The sequence below is a fragment of the Leptidea sinapis genome, chromosome 14 (genome assembly GCF_905404315.1).
Source record: "Leptidea sinapis chromosome 14, ilLepSina1.1, whole genome shotgun sequence".
NCBI lineage: Eukaryota > Metazoa > Arthropoda > Insecta > Lepidoptera > Pieridae > Leptidea > Leptidea sinapis.
This window is the reverse complement of record NC_066278.1, coordinates 6,609,889-6,631,707: the sequence shown is the minus strand read 5'-3', so window position 1 is coordinate 6,631,707 and position 21,819 is coordinate 6,609,889. Positions and strand designations below refer to the sequence as shown.

General features: G+C 34.9%; 1 pseudogene; it reads right to left on the bottom strand.

Annotated features, from left to right (window-relative positions):
• Positions 1–6,455: 6,455 nt before the first annotated feature.
• LOC126967843 (UDP-glycosyltransferase UGT5-like) lies at positions 6,456–17,487 on the bottom strand (annotated as a pseudogene).
• Between the last annotated feature and the right edge of the window lie 4,332 nt (positions 17,488–21,819).

Here is a 21,819-nt window from a genome sequence, read left to right as displayed (position 1 = left end):
TCTTGAGAAGGTCGCGGAATGGGGTAAGTTGAAACTCGTCCAATTTAACCCCCAGAAGACTCAAGTTTGCGCGTTTACCGCTATAAAACCCCATTTGCCGTATCACCGCTCTTCGAGAACACTTCCCTTAAAGCCTCACCTAGTATCGGAATACTGGGTCTCGAAATCTCGAGCGATTGCCAATTCCGTGGCCATCTGGAGGGCAAAGCCAAATTGGCTTCGAAGAAACTGGGCGTCATAAATAGAGCACGGCAATACTTCAAGCCGGCCCACATTCTAGCGCTCTACAAAGCGCAGGTCCGGCCTCACGTGGAGTATTGCTGTCATCTCTGGTCTGGCGCACCCCAGTATCAGCTCGATCCATTTGACCGCGTGCAACGCAGAGCAGCTCGAATTGTCGGGGACCTAGCGCTCTGTGAACGGCTGGATCACTTGGCGTTGCGTAGAGACGTCGCTTCATTGTGTGTCTTCTACCGCATTTATCACGGGGAGTGTTCCGAAGAGCTATTTAACCTGATTCCTGCCGCCCTGATTCCTGCAACCCGATTTCACCTTCGCACGACACGCCACAAGTTACGATATCATCCCCACCATCTGGATGTGTGGCGGTCCTCCACAGTGCGGTTTTCAAGGAGCTTTCTTCCTCGTACTACGAAGCTGTGGAATGAGCTTCCTGGTGCGGTGTTTCCGGGACGATACGACATGGGTACCTTCAAGAAAAGCGCGTACACCTTCCTTAAAGGCCGGCATCGCTCTTGTGACTCCTCTAGTGTTGCAAGAGAGTGTGGGCGGCGGTGATCACTTAACACCAGGTGACCCGTACGCTCGTGGGTCCTCCTATTCCATAAAAAAAAAGTATGTGTGTCAGCTCCGACGCACGACTGGAGTTTACTCCTCAAGAACGATTGTCTTTGAACAGGTATTAAACAAAATCAAGCCCAATGGAGTCGGTTACAAACAGACCAGGGGCGTGCATTGGTTTTCCAGCAAGGTAGGCATGAAGATCAAACTACAAAGCTGTGGAATGAACTTCCTTGTGCGGTGTTTCCGGAACGATACGACTTGGGTACCTTCAAAAAAAGCGCGTACACCTTAAGGGCCGGCAACGCTCCTGTGATTCCTCTGGTGTTGCAAGGGATTGTGGGCGGCGGTGATCACTTAAGAACAGGTGACCCGTACGCCCGTTTGTCCTCCTATTCCATAAAAAAAAATTGTATTGTGTACTTTGATATTTCTTAAGTCACCATGTCATGATATTAATTCGCTGACCACTGTTTTTGCGTTGTTTTTCGTGTTGTTACTTGAAGGTATTGCAAAGTAATAGCGATCGAACAAAATTTTCACCATCACAGATATCTCAAGTAATATTAATTTGTATCTGCCTATTTGCTTATATTGAATGCGCGACCCTCAAACGGACATACCTACAGCAGAAGCTAATAAAAGCGTATTAATTAAAAAAGATCGACATCATATGTAATGGTAAATAGACGCATCAATGAAAGTTCTCAAAGAATATATATATTTTTATTTTATTTACATTTTTTACGACTTTTCGACATATATCAAATATTTTATACATTTAAGTAAATGTAATGTTAGAACATGACTACATAATTATAATTATATTATCGAATCATTAATTATCGTAACTGAAACTACAAAAATAGTAAATAGAAAATAAATCATAATAACTTTAAAAAAATTATAGATATTTAAAAAAATTAAATAATAGGTTAGGTTAAAAATTGTCTATTTGGCGTGAAATGCGCTATATATACTCTCCATGTTAAATTAAACATTTAACTATGTGCATAGCTCATATAAATTTGTATGAACTATATTGAATAATTCAATATTTAATAAATACAAAGCACACATGTTTATTTTATATACAACACATGTCATAGTGTTGTAATGTATGAATTGTAACTTACTTAGTACCTACGTGCTTATCAGATTTTCCGGCACTATTATTTACACCACATTCTTCCATAATTATAAAATTCTATAAATTTATAGAATTTTCACTTTATGAAAGTATAATAATAAATCAATTTCAATAATATAATAAAGCTTCAAAATACAAGACAGTAAAAGGTGCGCGAGAAATGATGCGCACCAAAAACGTTACTATGAGATTTGATGTGTAGATTTTACTATCCACATTTTTCTCATACCGGGCGCCTTATATGAAAATCGATTCTTAAAGAGTAAACTCCAAAAAAAATACAACGTTATAATGTGAAAAACCATCCTAAAATTTAAATAAGTACATATTGCTTAGACTTTTTTTATGTGTGTTTATTGGGTTGAATTTGTTGTATTGACACAAGTCGAAAGTTTTTGTTGAACCGATTTTTAGATTTCTGTAGCCAAATGGCCAAAGGAACCCTTACAGATTCGACATGTCTGTCCGTCCGTATGTCACAGCCACTTTTTTACGAAACTTTAAGAACTATACTGTTGGTATGTAGATGTATTCTGTGAACTTTGATTTTAACGAACGTCTGTTCAGACTATAGAATATACTTTGAAAATGTTTGCATATAGATGATACAGCTCGATGCGTGACTTATTTTGATTTGTCCAATGTGTGCTTTAGCTACTTTACTATTCAAAATACTAAGGAGGTAAAAGACTAGCGAAACTCTCTAAGAAAAAAAACGATTGTATTAAACCTGCAGTAATTGATAGATTGACAGATGACGGGTAATCCTGTAAAAAACGGAGATAGCCCACTACGTTTCAAGCAACTGTTCGCTTTCAAACTTAGCCGGATTATACTTAGGCAGTACCGCCTCTTATTCCGTAGTATTTACATCCTGTTTGGAGGTAATACCAAGCGTAGCCATGCTAACGACTTGTCAACCAAAATCCGTTAAAGTATAAGAGATTTGCTCTCCTGTTCCATCTTGCTGTATCTCCATTAGTGGTGTTCTTCTCTCTCGCAAGTCTATGATTCAGACCAGGGTTACAGACAGCTCAAAGCGCTTACGTTATACAAGTTGATCACCTAAAATCGTACCGTGTGAAGTTGTAAGAAGTAACTTGATTTAAAAAAAATCGTTATCATGTTAATATTTTTAACCGACTTCAAAAAAGGAGAATGATCTCAATTCGGATGTATTTTTTTTCATGTTATTTGCGGAAACGAGTTTTCTTTGAAAAAAATTTAATGAACAGTTTTTCATTTTTACGATTTTTATGATTTGTGTAGAATAGTCGTTCTGGATATTTTAGATAGTTGAATAAGAAATACATTAAAAAATTATTACTCAAAAGTTTTTTTTTGTTGGAAAGCCATAACTTCCAAAATTATTAATCAAATTAGATGATTCAAACACAAGTAAAAAGTGAGATATCTTTGTGTCTATTAAATAGATTCATTTTGTAAAAGTTCTAACGAATCATTGGTAACGTTTTCTTTATTATAATAGCTCGCTCATCTCTTATCGTGTTATCTGTCACAATGTATGCTAGGCCCATTGTAATTTATGACAATTATAATGGCAACAGTTCAGTGCATCTTTTGTTATTTTATTTACTCTTTTGTAATTATAATATCTATTTTCCTCATAAGCGATCGTACACGAATACAGTAGATATACAAGTTTTACAGTTTTAACAGCTGGTATTTATTTGGAGCATCAGCTCATGACATCAGTAGGTTCACATAGTTTACTTGTTTCGGTTAAAACAAAATAATTTAAGTTAAAATAAGTTGAGTCTAAAAGACTAACTTAAGTTGAGTTTTAATTCTTTTTTTGGGCGCTGTATATGCTTTTACATAATCCCAGAAAATGTATAAAACAAATCTGTTACGAAGTTCAAAATAATTGTTAAAAACTATGTATGGTTACTTTTTTATAACTTTCTTAATGATGCCACAGGTTAGGAATGAAGCGACCGCCCTCAGGCTATTAAAAAAAAATAAACAGATAAACAGACACAGAAACAATGAATTTCAAAAAATCGGGACTTCTATTGGTCTTCTTACATCTGACTCAATTTTGCGTATTTTTTGCTTTGTACAGAAATTTGATCTATGCAGATTTATTATAAGTATGGATTCTTTTTTGTTTAAAGGCTGGTGCTTCCCGTATGGTCACATTGCAATTTGGTCCAGATTTCACAATGGCATCCATGAGAAAACCACAAAAGTCTTAAATTTTCATTGAGTAAGTGCACGACAAACAGACGAATAACTCAATATCACGGTACCCGATTTCAATTAATCTTTTTTTATTTCAAAGGATGTACTTCAAGGGTAGTTTGATGAGAGTTTGGTGAGATTCTGACCATGGGATCCATGACAAAATAACGGACCTCTTTAATTCTTAGGAGTCCAGCCGAATCTTTTATATGCTATACGGATATGTGAGTCACCTACCGTAACGTTGTTATGGTCAAGTATTTGTCGATGTCGAATGTTATGCCGAACCATAGAACTCCTTTAAGACTTACAGTAAGGGTGCGATCTGTGGCAGAATTTCAAACTGCAATAAAATTGCAATGTGCTCACGTTCATTGCTGCATTTAAAAATTTAGTAGATCTAAACATATTAAGACAAATTAGTATACTTCAGATTCATTAAAAATCAATATTACCAAAAAATAAACAACCGACTTCAAAAAATCAATTCTAAAATAATAGATTATAATATACACAAAAAGTATATAAAAAATTGCGTAAATTTATTCAATGTATTACTTAATCTAATAATTCTAGTTAAGATTATCGTTATTTTTGGAATCGAGTGATCAAAACACGTTGAAATGGAAAATTTCGCTTAATAATAGTAATGTTATACACGTAACTTGTATGTCTTGTTTAGCTTACAGCAGGAGTAATTGTTTATTTTATTTTATTTTAAATTCATTTTTATAAATTAAAATAAAATCAGAAGCACTAGATAGTATATATCGTTATAATGTAGTAACATTAGATTCAGGGTACCCATTAACTTTACAATTAATATTTTATTTCAATAATCTATGCTATAAAAATTCACAATTGGTACTCGTACTAATAAAATTATTATCGTCGGGAGCACTTGCGAAATTAACCTACATTGTGCAAAGCTATTCAAGGAAAGTTTATAGGCAATAAAGTTCGTTGACACCAGACAGATATATACTTAATATAATATCACGCGCATTTTATTTGATTTCACTCAGTAATGAATTGAATCGAAATAATTTGTTTCCTGGTTGCTTGCGACAAATAATCTACTTATATACGTAGGCTACACTAAAAGTTTTGCTTTGCTTAAAAAAACAAAATGTTATAACCAAAATATTATGTTTATTGCATTTCAAAATATTCTCCTTTACATTTTAAAAATTTTTTCATGCGATCGATCCATTTTTTAAAAAAGGAGGACCACAGATCTGAAGGCATGTTTTCTACGTGCTGATTGAACGCTATCACTGCCTCTTCGGAATTGGTAAAAGTGAAACCTCTCATTAAATCTTTGATTTTAGGGAAAATACAGAAATCACAGGGTGTTAGGTCGGGGCAATGTACAGGATGGGTGACGAGTAGTACTTTTTCGGCAGCTAAAAATGACTTAGTTTTGTTGGCCGTGTATGAAGACACGTTGTCATGATGTAGGAAAACGCGGCTTTTTGGGCGTCTCTCGCGAACTTTTTTTAGCACTCTGGGTAAACAAATGGTAGAATACCACTCGGCATTAACACTCTTTTGATATTCAAGTGGAATAGTGCAGATGGGACCCGTAGCTGAGAAGAAAAATGCAATCATTTTTGTCCAACGTTTCTCACCTACGTCACTTTTGTTGGCCTGTTCTCATTTTCAAACACCCATTCACAAGATTGCTGTTCAAAACAATAAATCCTCGTTACGTCTCCTGTGACAATGTCATACACAGCATTGGAATGTCCCTGGTCGTACTTCATTAGCACCTGTGAGCACCATTCCACGCTAGCCCGATTCCGCTCCGTTCAGTTCATGAGGAATCCAACGACAACAAAGTTTCCGAACTTTCAATTCTTCGGGCAAAACTTTCTGAATTTGGCTTATACCAATCCCCAATAATCATCACATAGGTAATCCGCGAGTTTTCTTCAATTAGCTGCTTAACACTACACACATAGCCACATTATTTTCGTTGACAGCAGTTGAATGTCAGTTGTGCAAAGAAACCCGACCTCCCTCAAATTCAGCAAACCATCGCCTCACGGTGCTCAATTAAGGTGCTTCTCTCCCAAAAGCATTTTGAAGACGAGCGGCAAAGTCTTGCGGAGAGAGAGAACTTTTAAAATCATTAAACATCATCGCTCTATAATCTTTTCGACTTGATTCCATTTTCGTTGCGTTCGTGGAACTTTGATGTGTGATAAAAACAACTGAGAAATTATTTCCCGCTAATTGTTATTTTTATTACTAAGACGGTTGCAACGTTTCAAAAAATATACTTAATATTCGAAATTCAAATAGTTCCGATTAGCTCGGGAGCTCGTAAATATTTGGAACCATCTTGGCGTCCCACGTGTTCTATCCACCAGACGGCTCGATCTAAGCTATTTTGAGGCTGGTCACTCATGATTTTTCGTAATGTGAGGACATTTTCACGATAACTGAAAAGCAAAGCAGTTTTTTTAAATATTTATTGCTTTAAGTGATATCTCCACAGAGAAGACTTCGACTGTTTTTGTTAATCTCAGCCTACCAATTAGGCACGTCACTAACGAAATGTAGTAGTAACAAACTCGGCTTGTTAGCTTAACTTATAGTATAGCCCCTCTTCAAGTTCCTTTCACACACGTGTCACAGTAAAGCAGGATTAGTAAATATAAACACTACAAAAATTAAATAAGTGAATATGTATTGGTGAAAAATAATTAATTTGTGAAGGTACTTTTAAACTGGACGAACGTAAGAGCAATCGTGCTATAACGTGTGACGTTGAACAGCATAACTGGACATAATATTTCGAATCAGCAATTAAAAGTCACTTGGCTAAGTTGGAATGTGAATAGACTATTGTTGCGACAGCCTCGGTTCTAATCACCTTAATGACCTTAATTTTCCATTTTTCATCTCGGAAATCCTTACTTAAACACTGTTTTTTGCAATTACTTCGGTTAGTATCATAAAAATAAATTAAAGATGGACTCAGAATATGAAAACGTAGCACTTCGAGGACCACGCAAATCTAGTTCACTCCAAAATATTTCTAGTTTTTCGTCCTTACTATTTGAAACAACGGCCTTGAGTTTGCCCAATACTTCAATTGGCGATGTTTATGAAAACGAAAAAATAAATAAACTTTCTACAGAACTACCAGCGGCAAACCAAGAAATAGAGAACCTAAACTATGAAAATGTTAATCTGAGGAAAGAACTAGAAAGATGCAATAAAATTATTGAATCATATAAATGAAATTACGTCTGCACAGACTCATCAGTTTTCGCCCGCAAACCATACCACGACGAAAAAAAAGAAAAGGAAATCACAAAGCGCCTTTAATAGTCCGGCTTTATTACAAAAAAATCCAGTATTCATAAACTGCGACTCTCCTCGAATAACCCCTGACATCTCCCCGGATAAATACACTGATGACCAGCCCTGCTGGAATCCATCAAATCGATATGCTTCGTCACCATCAGCACAACTAAATAAAAATGAAATCATTAAGCTCAACCCGACAAATACTAAGCAGATAAACAAACAAAGCTCTTCTACTAATAAAAATGAAAATAAAAATACGTCTTATCATACCAGAAGGGAAAGCCATGAAAAAGTAAAACACAGAGTACTGATCAGGATCAGCCCCCTTCCTCATTGATCTGCCAGGGCACAACAATCACTACAAAAATTATTGGGTAAAGACACGTACTTCGTCACTTGCATGTGGAAACCAGGGGCGTCTCTTAGCGAAATACTTAACTCCAATAGTGAATTACTGACTTTAAACGAAAATGATCATATCGTTGTGATTGGGGGATGCAATGACAAAAATCCGTTTAGTTTTCAACATCATGTAAACGAGTGGCTTCATACTTTACCAATTCCTAACATCACTGTTTATCAAATTCCATATTACCCGTATTTAAATGTTCAGAAACTTAACTATGAGTTAAAATTTGCTTGCTCTAACACTGCCAATGCCTGTTACTTAGATCTAGATTACCAACAATATATACCGAAAGAGCGCAACTATACTAGACATATGTGTGGGCTTATACTCAGACAGATATTGCACATCGGCTATAAAATAAATTTCATGAAATCTAAACGGCAAAATGACGAGCAACGTGGTACATCAAAAGATTATAACATTAAAAGTACTGTAGACATAGGCACACAATATAAACCAATTCAAACTGACAAAGGCACACAAACGGATTTAATTGATATTGACATAAATAAAATGTACTCTGACCAAATCCAAGGTGACGCTGAATTAAAAAATAATCGTTTACAGGTCACCAAAAATCACCGTAACTGCGATTGACTTATTTTTCAGTAGTCTACATAAAATACTTAATACAATATGTTTGAAGAATAGGAAAGTTATACTATGCGGCGACTTTAACATCGACAGAATGAAAACAAATAGGACATCTGTATATTTTGAGCAATCAATCATTGCAATCATATAATCTCAAGCTAGTATTTATAGAGCCCAATCATCTAAGCAGCAATATATGAATAGATAACTTTTCCCCTTATATACGTGGCTGCACTAGTTCGGTATATGAACTAGCCATATCTGACCATACTGCGCAGGTTGTCCAAGTTCCAACTAAGAGAAGCGTTCTTCTAAGCCACTGGTACATTCATAAACGGCAATTTTCGATTGAAAATATGAATAAATATTATGACTGCCTCAAAAGCTTATCCTTTCAAGAGGTGTACTCTGTTGATGACCCAAATTTGGCATACAATATATTTTTAGACTTGATATTACTATTTTATAATTTATGTTTCCCTATTGTAAAAATAAAATATCCTCTACAAAACGACATAGATGGCTTTCCAGGGGTATAAGAACTTGCTCTAAAATTAAAAGGAAGCTTTTGTGGACGTCAAGATTAACTAAATGTAAATCAGATATAATTAAATTAAAGGCTTATTCCAAAAGATTAAAATCAATTATAAAACTTACACAGAGGTCTCAAAATAACTATATAATAAAAAATTCCTCTAATAAAACAAGAGCCACTTGGAATATAATAAACGGTACCTTGAACAATATCTCTAGAGATGACATAGATGCCATTCGAATAGAATCAAAAATTGTCACTGATCCTCAAATGATAGCGCAGGCATTCAACGCTTTCTTTATAGATGAAATTAACAACGATTGCAAAAAAGTGGTTATAATGATAACGCCTAACTAACTCACTTTTTTTTAACCCAACATGCTCCTATGACATTCTGGATGCAATAAAGTCATTAAAAAACACAAATAGTAACGGATACGATGATCTAAATACAACAGTAATAAAATATGTCGCTACCATAATTGCCCCAGTATTAAGTTACATTATGAATCAGTGTATCGAATATGGTATATACCCAGATAAAATGAAACTTATGATAATAAAACCTATTTTAAAAAAAGAAGACAAACTGGATATGCAATTTTACAGGCCTATCGCCTTGATTCCAATCTTATCAAAAGTTTTTGAAAAAATTATACACTAAAATATTACACTATTCTTACAATTACAATATTCTTACTTTGAAACATTTAATATTTTGACTAAGGAGCAAGTAGGCTTTAGGAAAAATAAGTCTATCAATGAAGCAATTTATAACTTTTTGAAAACGGTAATGACTAGTTTAGAAAATAAAAAACGAGTGACAGCAATATTTATGGACATGACCAGAGCTTTTGACTATGTCGACCATTTAATACTGATCAATAAATTAGAAACGTATGGCATAAGAAACAATGCTCTTAATTTAATTAAATCATATTTATCTAGTAGACAACAATCAACAGAAATAACTATAATAAATCTTATAACTAAAACCAAAATGAAATATTTATCAGACCCCCGGAAAACAACATTTGGCGTACCCCAAGGCAGTATTCTAGGACCACTACTTTTTCCTATTTATATAAATGACCTTAATCAAACTATTAAGGATCCAATGGTCCTATTTGCAGACGATAGTACTGCCATATTTATTGACAACAATCCATTAACATATGAAAATTACATAAACAATTCGCTTAACGAACTAATAGAGTGGTTAAATTATAATAATCTAAAAATCAATCTAAATAAAACATGCATGACGAAATTTGCTTACAAAAACACACAATCTTATGGATTAAATATAAATTATGACGGAAAAGCGATTAATGAAGAGAAGTCCACAAAATTCTTGGGCATTTGTCTTGACCACAATCTGTCATGGTGAACACACATTGATTATGTCATTAAAAAACTTAATAGGTTCTCATTTGCTCTACATATGCTGAAGAAAGTAGTTGATATGACTGCGGTGTTAGCAACATATCAACAACATGTCGAAGCAACTTCACACCTCATACGTGCAAGCGAGATGGACATATATATTATTTAACGGATAAGACAGAGAAAGGTCAAACGATGCTTGTTTGACATTAGACATTTATCACAACAATTAATAACAACAAACCTCTAATTCACTCTTTTATTGGTTTAGTTTATTTCAATTTAAAATTGTTTTCGTGGTCCTTACTTCTCGAGGAAATGGATTTCTTCTTCAATCGCGAAGGCGTCAATTGTCTCAAAAATATCCATTATATTATAATTTCTACTATATTAGATAGTTACAACATAAATTACGTGTGTAGTCGTCAAAAGATGATTGTTATTAGAACATAGAATTAAGAATAGATAATACACTTATTAGTTATGTACAAATATAGCCTAAAAAACTTAAAAACACGTCCTAATTATCCCATCGATAGCTCTTAACCGGCTCCCAAAGGGGCCGATAAATATAATCACCCGATATAGTCTTAATTCGTTCGACAACTTCTATCTGCCTGTTGAAAAATTCGAAATTGCGCTATCCGTCGAATTTCTCATATCTAGTTGTTTAACTGAGGATTGAAAAATCGGCCCTAAGCCTATGAAATAATAACTATTGTATGATTGATGTTAATCTAAGTTTGTTTGGGATGTATATCATTTTTAGTATAGTACAGTATATTGTAATTGTTACAGAAATTAAAACGTGAACTATGTATTCCTCTATAAGTTTGCATGCCTTATGGGTAAGGATAAGAGCACCTGTTAATTATAAGTCAACAACACATTATTACCTTATCTTGCAAATAAAGATGATTTGATTTGATTTGAGCTATGAGCTTACACTTTCCCATTTTGCTTAGGCACTTATGTATGTCGTTTACAAATATGACAAAGAGCCCAAAAGGGAACCTTGTGGGACGCCGCTAGGGATAGGAAACCAGCTAGATATATAGAGGTTAATGACCACTGCTTGAGTTGGGTTATGAACATATGATGTGAACCTCTGCAATAATTCGCCTCTGATGCCTAGCTTTTTGAGTTTTTCAATAATTCTAATAATAATACAATGCTGTATCCTGTCAAAGGCTTTAACCAGTGTCTGTAATCAGTGTTAACTACATCCAACTGGAATCCATCAGCCATAGCATCTGTAGTATAGGAATTAAGAAGAATTAAAATGTGTGTAGCAGACTTATTTTTTAAAAATCCATGTTGTTGGGAGTTGAGAGATTGTTTTAAGGCAAGACTGACCTGAGAGTAAATCATTTGTCCAAAACTTTGGATACTATACATAATTTGGAAATAGGACGGTAATTTTCAATATTGTTTTTGGATCCTTTTTATGAATAGGCGTAATAAAGGCGCGTTTTCAGATGGTAGGGACAATGCCCTCAGCTAGTAATCGCTAAAACAAAATTGCCAGAGGGACGGCTAAAGTACTAGTACAATTAATTAATAAGATAGTTGGCACATAGTCTGGACCAACAGATTTAGAGGGACATCCAAATTTAAAAGAAGATTTTAATCTACAAGCGTCTACCTCAATATCTGATATGGATGAAATATTTTGATTATCTAAAGTAGTTAAAGAAGTAGAAGTAGAACATGCAATAATATTGCTTAGGAAGAAATCAGAAGCACCATTACATATATTGTCACCGGAACTAAGCACATTATATCGATATGACATATTATTTGTAATATAATGCAATTTTGATTTATGTTAAAAAAATGAAAAAATGTTTTGTGGGCTAAACGTAATAGAAGATACAACTGACGAAATATATTTACTATAACATTCTCCTTCTAAACTTTTAACTCGAGCCCGTAAATACTTCAAAGCTTCATCATCGGCCTTATATCAATATAATATATTTTTTTTAGATGTTTAAGTTTCTCTTTGATTATTTTTTTAAGACTCGAGGAGTACCACTTCGGAAATCGACCATATGAAGCAATTTTAGAAGGAATGTGCTCGCTGATCACTTTACTACACACTTCATAGAAATAATTGATTGCGTCATCGATACTCCTTAAGTTTAGTTCATAATATCAGTCCGTGTTGTCTAATTCGCAGTTTATTGAGGTATAGACCCCTTGGTGAAAAACGTCTTAGTAAATGGATTAGTAAGCAGATGTTTGTATCCTAAATAAAAAAAAATATTAAGAGAGCACCATGATGGTTGTCTATGGGCACAAGAGGATCATTACTAAAATCAGCAACCTGTACTGAGTCACTGGACAAAACTAAGTCGAGGGTACCACCGAAGGAGTTACGCACCCCATTGAATTGATTAAGCCCAAGAGAGGTCATCTCGTCAGTCAATAAGTACTCGTGATCAGATGATACGTTCGTAGGTACAAATGAAAAATCGGGACCCGGTAGCTAGATTATATTGCTAAGGATAAAATACAGGTTTACATGACATACTGTATATCGACGATAAGCAATAAGTTTCATATCTTCTTTGATGATTCGCGAAAGAGTCCTAGCGGCAATCTTCATTGCTCGAGATAGAAAGTTTTGTTTCAATATTGGATTTCAGCGCATTCTGTCTTTAATAGCATTAAAAGTCTTTACAGTTCTAACAGCACGCCGTCTTCTCGACCTTTTATGGTATTTGACAGAGAAAGTCTTGGTATATCTAAACATAGTAAAAAAGTTAGTACAAAGAAACTAAGAAGTTATTTTTAAGAAAATAACAAGAAATTAACTAAGAAATTTAACAACTTCATTGGATTAGTTGCAGGTTATGGAAGTAATTCCGTTGATATACTTTTTTATAATAATAATATACTTTATACTTTAGATAAATTACGTATTACTAGCTGGTGGTGTATAACCTCTTTATTGATAATAGAGTGCTAACTTAAAGTTTTGCTAATTCGCACTCTGTCTTCTTCTATTGACATAAGTCAGAATGAGAAAAAACACTCCTTAGCGGCTGTTTAAAGTTAGCGGACCATTATGAATAAGGGGGTAAATCTCCTGTGAGGTCGCATGTTTAACGCGGCAATGTCACTTCTAGCACCTTCTTCTTTAGATTTCTATGCGTACAAATAGGTATAAGAGCGCTAGGAGAATTATTTTTTAATAACAAATTAGTTATTGTATTTTCAATGTCTAAATTGAAAATGTTTATGTCGTTTCAGTTAGTTTTTGAGTTCAATGATTCAATGATAATACAATCATAAAAGCGAATTTGTTAACAGTCACAAAAAAGAGATTAATTGAGCGTTTGAACACACAATTAGGGGTGTGTTTTGTGTTCAAACCGAATAAATAACAAAGTATTTTGTGTGAGCTACCTTCATTTATAAAGTTATTTGAAGATGTTATATGTTTGAATGCGAATTGCGCGTGTATGCGCGTACATGTGTTACGATGCCTCTCGACTCTTTCCCAGATTGTATTAGATGACTTACTTACGGGTCACCTAATGGTGATATATATGACCATAGAATAATAACGCTCAGAACAACAGTTTCATTCATAGTTCCAGTCAATATAACATTATAATTAATGTGTGTCATGAGTAAGTTGAGCGTCACGTACTTACATTTGCCAACACGCACACAGACAGCCAAATAATGAAGCATGTGAATAGACATTTCCCTACATCAGTAAATTGTAAGAAATACTAGATTATATGTAATAACAAATTGAAGTGAATCCAATTTTTGAAGTGTAAGTAAAGAAGTTCTTTCGGATCGTTGTTTTTTGAAACTGGATAAAACGAAAAAGCGAGACGCTAGAGGCGCCGTTCCCAGCTATATCCGAGGTTTTCTAGGGTGCAGAGATCGAATTTGGGATCTTTTTTGCAATCCAAGATGGCCGCCGTACAAAATTATGATTACAATAATATCGATATCGTATCCAAAGTTCTCGAGGGTGCAGAGAACGAATTTGGGATCATTCACATTTATGATTTCAACGATTTTAGTTCCATGTGGCATAACAATTTTCGAAAGATGCCTATAAGTTGTTTGGCATTAGGGTTAATATTATATCCACCACGCATACGTATAGCCCCAAAAGAATTTTTCACCGTGGCTATCTTGGATTTAAAAACGCGACCTCAACTTTTTCCAAACATAATATGGCAAATTTAGTAATTTTAAAGAAATATTTATAGTGACGATTCAAAGCGCTTAGTTTAAGCCGAATTGAATTAAGATCATTTGACTTTGACTTTGAATACTTATTACATCATGTGGCGTCGTATATTATAGCCTCTTTTCAATATCTACCAATGGAGGAACTCGGGGTTTATAGTATTTTCATAGCTGGTAACATATTTTTTAATGGCGTCTGTTTTGTTTACAAAATATTTTGCTGTTTTGACGAATGTATTAGATTAAATTAAAAGTTGTGAAATAGTATTTAGGTGTGAAATGTGATTTTTCTTATCATAATTTTTTTTATAGGACGCTTTAACGCCCTTTCACTGCACTGACCTGGAAGTTGACAGAAGGACACTGACGCAGCGGCAAATGTATGTGGTCATAAAAGACCACATTGAAACTGTTTCATTTCGCTTGGGCCTACTCACGTTCTATGCGTAATTATTTTAAGTAAATGACCTAATGTGATCACACCCGAGGATTCCAACCTCTAGTGTTCGCGAGAATTTGATAGGTACTTACCGTCGTAAAGGTACCTCGACCTTAGATTGTATAACATGTTTTCTAGTTCTACCTACTACACTGTTCGAAATCATTCTAGATATTATCGGCATATTAGCATATGAAGGGCCTCTCATATTATATAATGATTCATTGAATAACTGAGCGATAAAAAAAAGGTCTGGGCTATACTTATAACAGGCGATATTAGTGTGCTATTTGTGATCAGTTTTAATATTATTGGTACAAAACAAGGAGTATAATGTTACTCACTCCTGCGATCAATAATAAACTCGTTGTTGAAAACCTGAATTCTGCCATGTAACAAAATAAACATGAATTCGGAACCTGCAACAGTTTGCTACGTGGTGGGTGAGGATGGAATTGGGGGCACCGTGTTGAAAGTCAACGGTTCTGCCTAGTACACCACCGACGCTTTGCGCTTTCCTTTAATTACCTGGTATCATTTAAAAGGGTTTCAATTGCTCTCTTAAGATTTTCTTCTTGTAGCTCAGGGAACTCTAGTTGTAAGCCAATTTTGCGATGAAAAATCTTCTCTACGTTGTACCACTGGTCAGCATATACTGGTATACCAATCAGAGGTACACCGGCATTTATAGCTTCTTCTAAGGATTGAAGACCCCCTTGTGTAATAAAAAGCTTAATATTTGGATGTTCTGTAACATTATTAAATAAAATAAACTCTTTGGGATAATTGAAGATAAAAAATTGGACGTGTGGATAGTAAAAATTAATAATAACAAAAAATTATATAGAAGTGATTTATTAAGATCAACGTTACGAGCGGACGTGATACGAATTATATTAGAACGTGAAAAAATATCATATTAAAGACATTCTTGATGTTTGAGTTTGAAAAAAAAAAACTAAGTATATTTGACTTACGTAATAGGTCGGACTGTGCAAACCATTTCGATATCCTAATGTTTGGAGGTTTTCCAGGCAACTCATCTGTCTCCCATTTCCACAATATATCATATTGTATTTGTGCAAAAACTCGCGTAAAAATTTCAACCTTTTCAGGAGGCAGATTTGATAATAAAACATTTGATCCAAAACTCATGTATATCACACCCCTTTTTGATGAATCTTAATAAGTTTTAAGGTCCTAGAAATTAAAAATTCCTTTACAAAAATATATATTTCATGAAATATGGTTAATCTTGTTATATTTAAAAGTAAATGCAAACTTTGGACTATGAAAAATTGGGATCGCCTTTTAAGGATGCTGTTGCAATAGAGTGCGGGATAATAGAAACTCATTGATAGTCTTAATAAAGTTTAATCGAATAACGGCTTCCGGTCGAGCAAATGTACTAACCGCCATACCCACCTGTGGTAATTCTTTTTGAGTTTTCTTATGCATTCCCCATGTTGAAATAATATTTAAAGGTAAGGGTTGGTTATCAATCCACAGTGGATGTATGTTTATAAATGACATATCAACGCTGTTTTTTAATAAATTGTAATTTGGTAAATTTTTTTCAAGAATACTTTGAAGTGTGGCAATTTCCATCGACTCCAAACTATCATAATTCATTTTTAATAACCAATGTTTATATAATTCGTTTAATTTTTCCCAAAGTGACATGTTGTATATAATTTGATGAAATATATTTGGGTATAAAATGGGATGGCTTGGCGCACCCATATTTTCATCAACACCAAGCCACATCCCAAACGAACTAATTTGTACCACAGGAACTTTAAATATATCTAAATACACCAAAGCAGCTCTAGTACAAGATTCTATGAGCAATAAATCAAAATAGATTTCATTATTGGTTATTAGATCCTGTATTTCTTTTACTTTTAGCTGTGTCGCAATAGTCTTTGTTAACACTTTTAGAATATCATACGTTTGATCGATAATATTTTCTCTTTTTCCGAATTCATAATCATTGATGGTGTTCTTTCTCCATATGTTATACGAAACATCGTGCACGTCTATTTCTTTTAAATTTTTAGGACAATTATCTTTGGAAAATGCAGGATCTGCTGTTATTACTGTTATTTTATGGCCACGTTTTGCTAATTCCTGTGTCAAAGGTCGAAACACTGTTTGATGACTTACTGCTGGCATTGGAATAACTGCTAATATTTTAAAACAATTAATGTTTATAATTAAAGAACAAATTACTGTTACTATTACTTTAAGCATTTTGAGCTCACCCAGGTTATTATTAATTAGTTTTTTTTTATATATTTTATTTTATCCGCAGATGTGGATAAGTCACAACACAGTTTTTTTTTAATCTAAAACACGAGAATCTTCAGTTCTATAAAAAGAAACCACTGAAAATTTAGACAAAAATACACCAAATATTATAAACTCATGACTTACAAAGATGACAGTGAATTATATAATATATATTTATATAAAAATATGGTATTATTATTCTTCAATGTACAATAATTAAATGTACTCGAGCATTGACAGACCGAAAGGATATTGATTCAAGTGTAGTAAATCTATTTCAATGTAATAAAATATTTACTGTGCAAATAATATGGGGTACAAAATAATAATATATTATGGTTAAAACTGGTGAGTAAGGTTAACTTCCAGTGTAGGTATATTATAGGCGAAGCAAATTAAATTCAAAAAAAGCGTTTTGAGAAATTAATTTCCAGAAAGCTGGATATCATTTTAATACCTTCATTTGGTCTTAAATGCTTGTAATCTGACAAAAACCAACCGGGTTTTTAACGATTTACTTTAAACTACAACTTCATAAAATTTATAAATCTGATATTCCTAGATAGGTTACGTATCCCACATAAGATTAAGAAGTATTTATTTATTAATATACTCTGTCTGCATATTGCACACTCTTTTGTTGTTTCGTTTCAGACCCACACCAGATTAGTTTACAGTTAAACTAATCTGGTGTGGGTTGGTTTTTCATTGCATAAATAGGTTCAATTTAGGGATTATTATACATTCATTCAATAATCTTTGGCATTAATATTCACAAATAGTAGCAACAAAATTATTATCACCGGGATTACTTGCGAAATTAAACCACGTTGTTCAAAGCTATTCAAGGAAATTTATAGGCAAAAAAGTTCGTTGACACTAGGCAGATATATACATAATAGCACGCGTATTTATTTGATTTCACTCAGTAACCCGAAAAATGAAAAGACGTTTCCGTGGTACTCGTAGTCCGATTTGTAAAGTAAGTCAGAGAAAAAATGGTCGAACCAAAACTTTTCTTATGAACGATGAGAGAGATATATGATGCGGAGGAAGTCCCGGGTAACAGTTAGTAAATATTACAATTTATTTATTTATTTGGAAACTAATACAGATACATCCATAAACATAAAGTAGATATAGTGAAAATAGAAATATGGACATAAGGATGTCTCCTTAAACAGTTTCACCAAGCACAATTAATATTTAAATTTACACTTACTTGAGGTAAGTTAAAGTCTCCAATTATAAAAATAAAAAGTTGGTAGCGTGCACTAGAATATATACATCGTGAAATTTATTAAAATATTGGTTATATAAATTGTTGTTAGCGGCCGGTGGAATATATAACACATTTAATAACAGTAAGTAAAGTAAGTAAGAGTAAAGGAAAGTATATATATACTTTCCTTACCCTCCGGATATATATATATATATATATATATATATATATCTCAAAGTTCTCTTTGCTTCAATATCAGATATTCGGATAGCCTTTAGAGATTTCCTTACCATTAGTAGTTACTCCCCCTCCCCCTTTTTTACAGACAGTGCCAGATTTCTATCTCGTCGAAAAAGTACATAACCTATCATTATGAATTTCCCCATCTCGAATTGAGTCAGTTAACCAGGTTTCTACCAGTATAATTATGTCATAGTCGCAAGATAACATATTGAGGCTTAATTCAGATAGTTTGGTTTTAAGCCCTTCAAAGTTTTGGTAAAATATAGTAAGGTTATTTTGAATTAATCTTTTAAGAAGTATATCACTTTCAAAAGTATTTTTAGGAAATAATAAATTGTTAAGATAAACGATTATTTTCAGTAGATAGTGTGCGTGTTACTCCATGTAATGAATAATTATTTTGATGTATGAATGAAATGTTTCTAGTACTGTACATGATATTTAGATGTATACAAAATATTGTGACAATAACAACCTTCGAGATATATTATTAGAGCATAAAATATGCACCGTAAAAAGCAAGTACAATGATTGAAAAAGCTTACATAAATTAGTATACCGGCACATTTCTTTCAGATGTAGATAAGCAATCCATTAAATCATAGTTATATTATTATTAGCTGTCTATCTTCTTCAGTCTTTCCATAGCAAGTTTAAAATTTTAAGAAACATAAAGAGCAAAAGTGCGTGTGGTGTCGCACCAGAATAGCACCACCCCATCTTCTCCCGTGTGTGTCCCATGTCGACAGAATGCGAATTTTTGACGTTGCCAGTAAGTAAAGCGTTTAAAGGGGCTTGTACGGCAGCTGACTTGGGTAAAAATCTTCTATAAAAGTTGAGTATCCCTAAAAATCGCCTGAATTGTCTGACTGTCGCAGGTATGGGGAAGTCTATTATAGCCTGAACCTTAGAATCTAATGGCTTAATGCCAGATGCAGATATTCGATAACCTTAAAACGTTACCTCTGGTGCACCGAATACGCATTTTGACGTGTTGACGAGGACGCCGTATTCCTTCATGCGGTTGAAAAGCTGATGAAGGTGGGCTTCGTGCTCAGCTTCGCTCCTTGAAAAGACTAAGTAATCATCAAGGAAACAGTAGCAAAAATCGAGGCCTGTCGTCATTTCATCAACAAACCTTTGGAAAGTTTGACCAGCATTCCTTAGACCAAAGGTCATAAAGTGAAATTCATACAAGCCAAAGGGAGTAGTGATCGCGGTTTATATCCTCCTTAAAAACGGGAATCTGATTATAAGCCTTCATCAAGTCGATTGTGGAGAAGACAGTACATCCAGAAATAGCGTGGGTCATGGATGTGCTTAATAGGATAATGGTCAGGAATGGTCCGTGAATTAAGTATCCTATAATCACCACAAGATCGCCAACCGTTTTCCTTCTTGGGTGCAAGGTGTAAGGGAGAAGACCAGGGACTGTCAGAGGGACGTGCTGTACCATTGCTAAGCATGAGTTCAAACTCCTGCTTGGCGATTTTGAGTTAATCCGGTGCCAGTCTGCGAGGGGTACAAGAAATAGGAGGGCCGGGTGTGGTCCTAATGTGGTGTACCGTATTGTGCTTTGGAGACGCAGGCGTACCTGCGGGGCGTGTAATTTCCGGATACTTACTTAGAATAGCGTGAAAGCGCGTGTCGCCTGTTGGAACCTTAACAGAAAACACATTATTATTAGCAGTACAAGCATTTGATGACAAGGTTGTAGTATTGTCTAGTAAGCGTTAATGCCGGCAATCTACTTTAAATATTTAAATTATAAAAGCTAAGAAAATCAACGCCTATAATTGGCTTGATTACATTTGCTACAATAAATCTCCATGGAAAATTGCGCCGTAAGCCTAGATTTAAGTTGAGCTCAATAAAACCATATCTATAACAGACCCGTTGGCCGCGGTGAGCTCGAAGTTACTCTTGGCTCGACATTCACGAAGTGCAGAGAGAGGGTAGACACAAAGATCACTGCCGGTGTCCACCAGAAACTGGACATTCATGCTGCGGTCGGTGATGAAAAGGCGACCCTTATAAGATGGACAGTCATTTGTCGCCACTACCGAGTGCCGGCGGCGTTTCCCGCCTTGTTGTAGTCGCATGGTTTCAGGCACTTATGAGCCTGTGCTCCGGACTTGGTATGGTACCAGCACACAGGGAACTTTCGATAACTGGATTCTGACCGGTTCCGGTGTCGCGATGATGAGCGGCGACGGTCACGTGGTCTCGAGCGGTCCATAGAATAGCAAGAAGTCTTAGTGTACTCTTCTAGCTTAAGAGTCAGGTGCTGAACCATCTTTTTTTGACTGGTTCGATGTATATGCCCTGCTTGAGGAAGCAGCGGCGACGTTACATGGTGACGTGAGCTCATGGATACGGTCTGCCAGGTCTGCAAGCTGCTCCAGAGAATGGTTTTGTTGGGATGCCAGTATCGTTTGGATACTATGCGGGAGTCGGTTGCACCATATGGATTTGAGAAAGTCATCAGGTACAGAAGGGTCAGCCAAGTCTTGCAAATGTCGCAGAAATTGTGAAGGTTTTCTATCACTGAGCTCCTCGTGCGTCAAAAATTGCTTAACCTTTTTCTCATGCGACGTGGATAAGCGCTTAATAAGCTCTGTCTTTAGCTTGTCGAACCTATCGTTAGGTGGAGGGTTAATGATTACATCCTTCACATATCTTGCAAACTGCACGTCTAAATTATTTGTCACATTGTAAAATTTTGTGACGTCATCACATATAGTGGCTTTGAAACGGACCTTCTAGAAGTGCAAGCCATAATTCCGGAGCCTCGGGTGAAAACGGGGGAACTTTAATTTTTAAAATCTGCATTCCTTTTTTTTCACGCTCAGTGGAAACGCACACTCGACGAGTTCGTCGTGTTGTCACGTTGGCGTTATTACGCGAACCAACATCTGTTACAGATTCACTGCTATCACTCATAATGATACCTGGATTATCTGGTATACTCGTGTTCTTCAGGGGTCACCAGTTATGGTCG